Below are 10,091 nucleotides of genomic sequence, written 5' to 3' on the forward strand. Positions count from 1 at the left end.
TTTTTTATATATTTTAATATATATATATATATATATATATATATATATATATATATATATATATGTATATATCTTAAGTCATTTATTCTTGAGATGGCAAAGCTGAATTTTTGAAGCAGCCATTACTCCAGTCTTCAGTGTCACAGGAATCATTTTATTCTGATTTGGTGCTCAAGAAACATTTCTTATTATTATCAATGTTGAAAATAATTATTATTATTAATGTTGAAAAACAATGTTGTGCTGCTTATATTTTTGTGGAAACCGTGATGCTATTTTCAGGATTCTATGATGAATAGACAGTTCAAAAGAAAATAAATTATTTGAAACAGAAAATTTTATGTAAACAATGTAAGTGTCTTACTGTCACTTTTAATCAATTTAAAGCATAATTTATATAAATAGATATTTTTCCTTTTAAGTAGTTAACTACTTTGTTACTGCAGCTAACTATTTCTTCAAAAGAGTAACTTGACTTGTTTAATTACAAATTATTACTATTTGTTTCAAAATAGCTTCCTCAACACTGCTTAAATTGTATCCAAAATGATAGGCTTTTTTAAAGGCTAAAACCTGTACTTTCTGCTGGCTTTTAAATATTTGTGGTCTTCAATCATACCATTCGCCTTGTTAGACCCATGTCCCCATTCCGTCCGTATACCTCCTGAGAGCTGAGAGAAAGGAGGAACGTCATGTATTCTGTGCTTTGCTCTGTATTTATATTCTTGAAATTTCTACCTTCCTTTAAAACAATCATCCTTTTTATTTCCAAATGACCCACTTTTTGAGTTGTGTTTCTCACGTCCCCTTCAATTTCCTCTGTAGATGTTGGAGCCGTGGTGCACGTGCTCACAGAGGAGCATAGGTTTGGATCCGACCTGTGCCGTTTCCCGGACCTGTTCCCCCTCTCTCTCCCTCCACATTCCTGTCTACTCTTCACCATCTTGTACAGGAAAGACAAAACAAAAAGCCAATAAAAAAAGATTCTCACTAGCTGTGAAGACAAAGCATGTTACTTGATTGTTTAACATGCAGATCAAGCTGCTACATCAGTGAACATGGTCGCCCAATATGCAACAAAGTGCTAACATCTGTGAGACTGTCTGCGCCAAGCTGAACATACTGCAGACATGCAATAAACCCTTGCTTATACACCTCCTAATGAGAGCCATATTGAGTTCCTGCTTTTTCGAACAGTTTTTCCCCTTTCTCGCAGGCTTTTGCAGATGTGAAGGGAAATTCTTAATTTAGCACCATGCCTCTCCACGTCAGCAACGCTCGATCAGCGAGAACACAAGCCCCTTGAACAAAAACAGTAGCCGTTGACAAGAAAAACACAGCCTTTTCGAGAGGCCCTCCTGTCTCACAGTAGCCATGCTTCTGAAAGGAAAATAAAGCCTGGTGATCCAGGGGGTTGAGAGACAGAGCCTCCTCTACATCTAACCACACAAACCTCCGCTAAGTTTTAAAACCGCTGAAGAATGGATTCATTGTTGTGTGCGAGGACATCTCGCAAGGAAAATCAGATGAAGACTGAGTAGATAGCTGAGCCTGAAGAGCTACTTGAAGACTCAAGGACAACTAACTTCAACAAACTTTAAATCACCATGAAAGTTATGTTTTTAATTGCTTGCAACTTTTGACATCACATGTATTAGGAAATGTAGACTAAATGGCTGTGGTTTTCATCCAAATCAATTAAAATTCTTTCCAAAAAGATAGTCTAGTGTTCTTCAGACATTTTTAATACAGTGATTTTCTTGCTCGGAGGAATTCTTCATAAAATTACTTTCACTGTCGTGTTCCAGCTATACATTCCAAGCACCAGGTGTCCAAGAACATTTCAGGTTTTCTTCAATAAATCAGTCTACTGAAAAAGCCAAAACTTGTCAGTTTCCAGTTGGTTTGAAACTTTTCATGAAGTCATACTCAATGCTTACAATGCTGAGAAGCCCTGAAACAGACCTGAAACAGACAAACACAAGTGGTGTTATGCATAATTTTAAAAGAATAACCCAGTTTGCAAAATGGCAGTGTTAAATGCCACTGCCATTTGTAAATTGCTTTAGTTAGAATCTGGCAAAAGCATAAATGTAAAGTACAATGTGTACTTTTATTTCAAAACCTAGTACACAACCTCGTTTTCTACAGCCTACATAGTCATCTGCCTTCTAAACAGCAAATTTACTGTTGTTCGCCAAATTTTTTAATAATTTTTCAAATCATTTCAATAGGAATCCACGCTATCGGGAATTTTACGTGACACACATTTTTTTGTGCATATAGCAGAAAGATGCTTGGTTTGAAAGCTTCTGTGTGAGCTGTGCTTCATTCAGTGCTACACTATTGACAATGGACCTTTCTTGGCCATGGAATTTCACAGATATTTTACTAACGTGATCACACCTTTAAGCAGCATCTTTACCTTCAAGGAACCTCATAAGCAAGCAGCTTTCAGGAAACTATTTTATTGTTAGCATGTTGCTAAGCTAACAGCACAATACTCTAATAAGCCTAAAAATGCATCACAAGAAATATTCTTTTCACTACACTGATCTATTTATCTATACTTTATAGTATTACAGCATACAAGTATATTTAGAATCAACATTTCTTGTCCACCACCTTGGAATTTTTTTTTCTCCACTGAGCTTGTCTTACTTAGTATTTTTATCTTGTTTCCAGTCCAAATATCTAAACATTCTTAAATCAAGATGCATTTACTATGAGTAAAATGCCATAAGATGTTAAGATTATTTTTCTTACCCCATTTGCAGATCATTTTGCTTTTTTTAAGTAACAACTCACTTAATTTTGATTTATTTTCCAAGAAAACAAGACGGTATCGTATACTGTACCATAAATAAGTTAGTTACGTAGTGGAATAGTCTTTGTGTAAAGGTTAACATGCCTATGATGCATGCCACAGCATTAATTCGTATTGGGAATAACAGATAAAAGTACTACACAGTGGCCAGGGGATTTTGAGCCATTCCTCTTCCAGAACAGTGTCCCGGTCACTATGTGATGCTGGTGGAGGAAAACATTCTCTGACTTACTCCTCTAAAATACCCCAAGGTGGCTCAAAAATATTTAGATCTAGTGGCTGTAGAGGCCATGGGAGATGTTTAACTTAACTCTCATGTTCATCAAAACATTCTGTCACAAGTCTTGTTGTGTGTATTGGTGCATTATCATGCTGATACAATGCACCACCTTCAGGGTACTGTTTGAACCAATAGGTGAATATGGTCCTCCAGAGTGGTTCGGTACTCCTTGGCAGTGACTCGTCCATCAAGCACAGTAGGGAATGCCATGATACTGCGCCACAATCAATCACTGATCAACCCCCATGCTTCACTCTGGGCAGCAACAGTCCAAGTGTTAAGCCTTTTTGGGGCTTCTCCACACCGTAACTCTCACAGATGTGGGAAAGACAGTGAAGATGGACTCGTCAGAGAACAATACATGTTTCACATCGTCCACAGCCCAAGGTTTGCACTGTTGGCACCATTGAAAACGACATTTGGCACTGGCACGAGTAGCCAAAGGTTTGGCTATAGCAGCCCGAACATGAATATTGACACTGTGGAGCTCCCGACAAACAGTGTTTGTGGACACAGGAGAGTCAAGGTGCACATTTAATTCAGCAGTGAGTTGGGCAGCTGGATAAAGTCTGGGTTAGTACCTGGACATCCCTTTCAGACAGCTACATCTTGCATTGACAGTTACTCCTGTTGGATGTGGTTCGACTTTCGTGGAGGTATGCCAGCATTACCCATATCATAGCTCTCGATACACCACAAAGACTTGTGATCCTGCTCACAGATGAGCCAGCAAGACGAGCACCAACAATTTGTTCTCTTTTGAACTCTGGTATGTCTCCGATTATGTTGTGTGGATTGCAATATTTTATTGTATAGCTGTGCTATTGCTCTCTAATTCAACCTTCACACTCTGCTCTTACTGATGGAATGTAAAATCAGTGAAGATTGGCCACCAGGCCACGCATATATAGGCGTGAAACATCCAACACTATATTGGCCAGGGTTTCAGTTTTATTGTCCAACTGGTGTAAATAGCTATACTCTCAAGCACAGAGAGTTTCCATGAGCTCTGTGAGCTGCCCATCCTGAAAGAATGCAATGCATAAACCTCTGATACTCTCATAATTCACTCCTTTCTGCCACATAAGCATGCTAGTTTTCTTGCCAGGCTTTTAGTCTTAAACATGACAAATGGCTCCCTTCCTGTAAGGAATTTCTTTTGATTTGCTGGAGTTTCTGGTGCCTATAGTAAATTTAGGCACTACCAGATGGGGGTAAAAGGTAGAAAATGAGCTGTTTTCTCCTTTGTCAAAGGATTGTCATAAATTATCTAAATGTTACTGTTTGACAGCCTTCGGCACGCTCAAGGAACCATTGATTTTATGAAATTCCCTCTACAGAAGATAAACACGGCCTTTAAAAACTCTTAAGAGTGTTCATTTCATGATCCGCATACTTTTGAGACTTTTCCTGGAAATTAGAGAAAATGCTGCTCTGCTCTGTTTGGATTTAATTTGCACCATTAGTGGCTTCGGTGAGTTACGTGCATGCTGAAATGCGGTCACAGGAGAAAACATACTGATGTTAATGTTTGATATCAACAAAGTGCTCAGTGGAAACATTTGCAGTCATGTACCGCAACACAGTAGTGAGCAATGTCCACCCACTGCACATTGAGCAATCCCATCCGACCTTGCTTACACCCCCAGCCCTTTCACCTTTCATATGCTTGTGAATTTGCACCACTTGTCGCCACCTGTCCAATTAGAATGCAGCAGAGGAAGAAGACACATGACCTGGACAACCTCAGGGCCCCTTTTTAGTGACATACCAAAACTACGTACCAATCCAGCATCCTGCTGAGGAGTCATTAGATACTCTCGACTTCGTGGGAGCAACTGCACTGCTTTCAACTTTGGACCATTTTCTGACCTTGAGAGCTGGGGTGTGTACCTTACAGGGGCCAGTTTTGACTTCTGACCTTCTGCTTTTATAGGCCAAGCTGAGTTAAAGAAGTGTTAAGGTGACACTTTGAGTTTTAAAAGCAGGAGATGAAACCAGGAAAAGCTTAATTCTCATTTTGGCTTGGAAATCACCAATGTACATACTGCAAGTTGTAGCATTGCCAATTAAGGTATTCCTCTTCTTAAAAAGCATTTAATAACAGCTCTCTCTACACAACTAAAAAGCTCCCAAAAGACATGTTACCAAAGTCTAGTGAGCTACGTACCAAATCAATATTTAAGACAGGCATGATTCCAACGCAAAGTCTAGTCCAAAAGGTAAATCCAATTGTTCAGCAAATCAGATTGTTGTGGCCAAATTCTAAAGCTAATACTAAAAAATAAGATAAAAAAAAAAAATCGAATAAAAAAAGTATTATTTTGCCCAATGTTTGTGTTCCAATCATAGACTGTAAAAAAAATTTCCAATGCTTGGCCATTTTTAAATTGAATGGCAAGGCTTCCTGTGTCAGCCACTTCCAGTTATTTTAGCTGTACAAAAAGTATCTGTAATTTTGCTTGATTTTGCAAACCAATTTATCCAACCACCAAACCAACGCAAAACAACAAATACCAATTTATCATGTTCCTTAAATTTGTATTATTGTAATGAAATACTGGTTTGTAGTTCACATAGTTTTACATTGTTATTCTTTTAGTTTACCTGTAGCGACTAATGAATCTGGGGTGCGTTTCCCGAAAGCATCGTTAGCCAACTATGGTCGCAAGTTTCCTCGTTACCAATAGAGTTAAATGGACATTGCGATGAACTTGCGACCATAGTTGGCCAACGATGCTTTCGGGAAACGCACCCCTGAAGGCTTGCAAAGTCACAGAAAATAGCTTACTTTAGCTTTGAAAGATGAGATTGGGATCAATTGCATGTCAGTTTATGCTATTTGAGTTGCGGCCTACTGTATATAGTGTTCCAAATCAGCCAACAGTATGCCTTAGAAGATCACTGAAACTGAGCCGCATGTATTTTCCTACTGACAGTTGATCGGCATCGATTTCTACAGAAGTTATTTACTAATAAGACTGCCGAACTTTAGAATTTTCAGAACTCTGAGACACAGATTCCTCTATGTGGCATAGGGGGAAATTTTCCAGAATCCATACTCATTCTTGTAAAAACCATAAATAATATAGTGGTACAATAGAGACTGATTTAAAAAAAAAGGAAAAATTTAAGCAAATTATATGTTTTATTTCCAAGGATTAATGATGCTTATTGGTGAGCAGTCACCATGTCAAACACATTGGTCATTACAAGCAGGGTGACGAATGAAGTTTAATTTAAAGCCTTACCAAAGCTTTTGAAGAACTACGAGGTAGAGCCGCAGACTGGAAACAGCCATGGAAGTGAAGTCAGCCAAGAAGAATGCATGAGATCTGGAGGTTCACCACATGAAAAGATCTCCCAGGGTTTAGTAGAGAACTTTTCCCTGAACACAGCCTCCAACAGTTTTAAGATGCTGACACAAAACCAACAAACTGCAACATCTCTTATTTCACATGTATGAAATGGCTACAAACAATTCACTTTTTCTCACTAGAGAGTGCTTTAAAGAATTATATTGTGAATTAATAAATTATAGTCACATAACCTCACATGTAATAACATATTCTTCATATGTAGGCTGCTTTAAATGCTGTATTTTTATCTGACAAAGTTCCAATGCCTATGTAGATGAATTCCAGGAAATGGAATGATTATAGAACACACATTTTCCATCTAACATACAAATGCTGCCGTCAGAGACATTTTAAAGCCATCAAAGGCATGGAAACCTCCAAGTGGGAAAGGCTTAGAAAACCCGTACACTCTCAGCGTGATTCCTTCAGTGCTGAGCCTGTTCTCTCAGCAGGTAGATCTATTCCGTCCAGTCACCTTCCCCAAAAGACCACTCAAACTTTCCCCACTGTGAGCCATAAACCTGCTACGCTACCCCTCAGAGCCCTGCTTCTGTGATGCAAGAGAGCTTTACACCCACATCAAAGGGATAATAATTAGACTTTTGTCATTTACTCAACCTCAACCTGGACCCGTTGACATTTTTCAAGTCTTTTTGCACACTTTTAATTGAGATGTATAACCTAATTGCAGCCAAAAAGATTTACGAAGCAGCAATAGAAGCAAATTGACTGCTTCTTGTATCCAATCAAATTAGATTTTTGTTGATCAGTATACTCTGAACTAATGGTTGAACCAATGGTTCATTTGCTGAGCTATTCTTTACAGTATATCGTCATTAGAATCAGTGTTATTTTTTTTTACTAAATTACTATTTAGGTTTATTTTCATTGTTTTTCCATTTAGTAATTTTAGCGCTTCAACTTAAACTTGTTTCATTATAGTTGCCAACATTTCTCATTTTCATCTATATTTTATTCTATTTCAGCTTTATTTCAATTAACAAAAAAAGTTTTTCAATAGTTGCAGTTAACAATAATAACCCTGATAAGAAATGTAGGAAATATTAACTGTGCAGGAAAACAATGTACATATTCGACATACAGCATGTTACTATCTCCAATCAGGCACGCTTTATTTGAATCATATTTTTTAAGTCACTGCAAAAAAGACAACCCAAAAAGTAGTTATTGCCTTTTATTTTTCTAAGCATTACGGCAGTTCCTTCGGGTTGATTTGCAGGTTGACATTGGCATCAGGTGCAATACTTAAAGGAGCCTGTGGAACAGCAAGAAAAAAAATTCTGCTAAGAAAAATCAGCAGTTTTTGGGCTCCAGAAGGATGTCTGACTCTGTTTTCTCAAGTGGGTCAAAATGTTCTTTGTACATCCCTAAATGGTAACATGAGCCCCAGCATAGGGGATGTCTTTAGCACTGCTGTGCTGAGATGATGGGAAATCAGTGTGTTACAGGGGAAACAGACTGAGAGGAAGCCTCTCTGCCTGGATGATGTAACAGGACTCTCTAATACAGCACATGATTAAACTGCAGTTTATCTGTCTTGTACACAATAAATATGACGAAAGAACAGACACACTACACCTCACATGATTACATGTAGCCACAATTAATGATATAAAATGCATCCTTAATTGGGCTAATGTGGTCAAAAATGCTGCTGTTTGACATAAAACAATATTTTGAGGGTATAATCAAACAAAATGATCGTACTAAAAAACTGATACTTGTGCCTGGCATAAGTTTGAGCAACAATGGTCAACCTTATAATCACTGAAAAGTAGGCTGAGTATCAATACAGATTAAATTCAATTAATTTTGGATTAAAATTTGATTCCATTTCAATAAATATTAATTTCACGAATTATGCCTATTGTGCTTACAAATTAAAGAAATTCATGTTTGTGAATAAGACAACACTGGTCTTTCAGTATGTTTGTTTTTGCATTAAGAGAACTGAAGAGAAAGACATTTTGTGCAGTTGTGATGCAGTCTCTCACTGCATCAAATTCAATACAGACTGCAAACTCACATTCACAACTAAGGGAAAATATTACTTCTTTTAGCATGGTGCTGAAGATGCAAAAGATTAGCTAGTAGCAAGCAACATGGCACTAACTATGAAATTAAGTGAGTTAGCTCAACAGAAAGCAGTAACATCTGCAAGATAGACAGTGCTGTTCATTATCAACCAACCACTGAAAATAGAGTAAAAGAAGAACGATCTTATGATTTTAGGGAACAGCATCAGGATCATTCAAATGAAGTGACTGCGATTAATCATTACTCTATGTTTCTACTGACAAGCCTTGAGCATTGTACAGCTTTGTTCCTTTTAGGATCATCATTTTCTATCTGCTGACTACACACAGAGAGGAAGCTGTGATGGAGGGAATACCCCCTTGTTAATCCTCAGATTAGGGTCTGTTAACTGTGATACAGAGCTCCAGATTTGCCCAGGGGAAAAGTCATGGACAAAAAGCCTAACTGAAAATTGTCTAGTGGGGAGATCTCTGCCATTGCCCTTGTATGCCAGAAAAGGGGATAATGTAGCATTTGCGTGCAGCATACATTGAGCACCTATAAAAAAAATATTTAAAATTGATTGCTCGGCCAAAAATGTAAATCCTGGCGTAATTTAAATTTTTTAGCAAAGTGGTCTGAAAATATTTAGGAGTTTAAAAAGGCTTTATCAAACCACAAATAACCATTATTTTCATAGACTGAGGAAAATTTTTTAAATTCTAAAGAATCCTTTTCACTCTATAAAGAACCTTCTGTGCAATGGAAAGGTTCTGTGAATGTCAAAGGTTCAACATGGAACAATCGATGCCAATAAACAACCTTTATTTGTACAGAAAAGCCCTCTTAGGCAATCTTCCATCTCCTTTCATTTGACATGTTGGATGAAAGTAATAATATACAGTGAACTTTTCCATTTACCAAAGACTGAAGCTTCACAATGACAGATTCATATGAATTATAAAATTCTTAAAGCCCATATTTAATCCATTTTAAGCTATTATGCTTCATGACTGGCTATCTTGAAATCTTTCTTTTGCATACAGTACATGTCTGGAGATTAACACAAAGATCTAGTATATTTATTTTCCCCCTATATTGTTTCGTAGGCTACTGAACAACAAGTTTTTCTAAAGATTATATCACCATAAGGAATTTCCGCTGAATACTTTTTAACAAGATAAAACAAACCACTTTCAGCTATGCCTCCCTCCTCTAAACATCAAGTGATGTGGGATGTGTGAGATTGGCTGAAAGTGCCATTGCTCAGACATCACCCTCTTCACCTCTTACTGTAGCTCTCAGTCCAACAGGGAAACCCTGAACTCAAGAGCACTTCAATGGACTCTGTGAAAGCCATCAGTCTGAGAAGCCCTTTTATTAAACCCCCATAATCGACTCGTACTTCCTGGAATATTGTGAGAAATGCATTTACATGATGTAGAGATTATGTTTGGAAATGTACCTTCGATTCAATCATTACAATGTACTAAATAATCACATTAGTCAACAGGAAATAATTCTCTGCTAAACTCAACTGGTCTTCTAAAAATTAACCCTGTATCGTAGTGTATAACGAATAATGGCG

At 37.5% G+C, this 10,091-nt stretch overlaps 1 protein-coding gene across 1 annotated transcript in view; it reads right to left on the reverse strand.

Moving 5' to 3' along the window:
- Window positions 1-10,021, reverse strand: part of tncb (tenascin Cb) — a 94,163-nt gene extending 84,142 nt beyond the window's left edge. Inside the window, exons 1-3 of the mRNA XM_084113327.1 lie at window positions 6,359-10,021; window positions 782-943; window positions 620-671 (exon numbers count right to left, since the gene is read on the reverse strand). The gene's annotated coding sequence lies outside the window, so the exon portion shown is untranslated. The remainder of the gene's footprint in view (window positions 1-619; window positions 672-781; window positions 944-6,358) is intronic.
- Between the last annotated feature and the right edge of the window lie 70 nt (window positions 10,022-10,091).

Source organism: Abramis brama, assembly GCF_963993115.1.
Source record: "Abramis brama genome assembly, chromosome: 5".
Lineage (NCBI taxonomy): Eukaryota > Metazoa > Chordata > Actinopteri > Cypriniformes > Leuciscidae > Abramis > Abramis brama.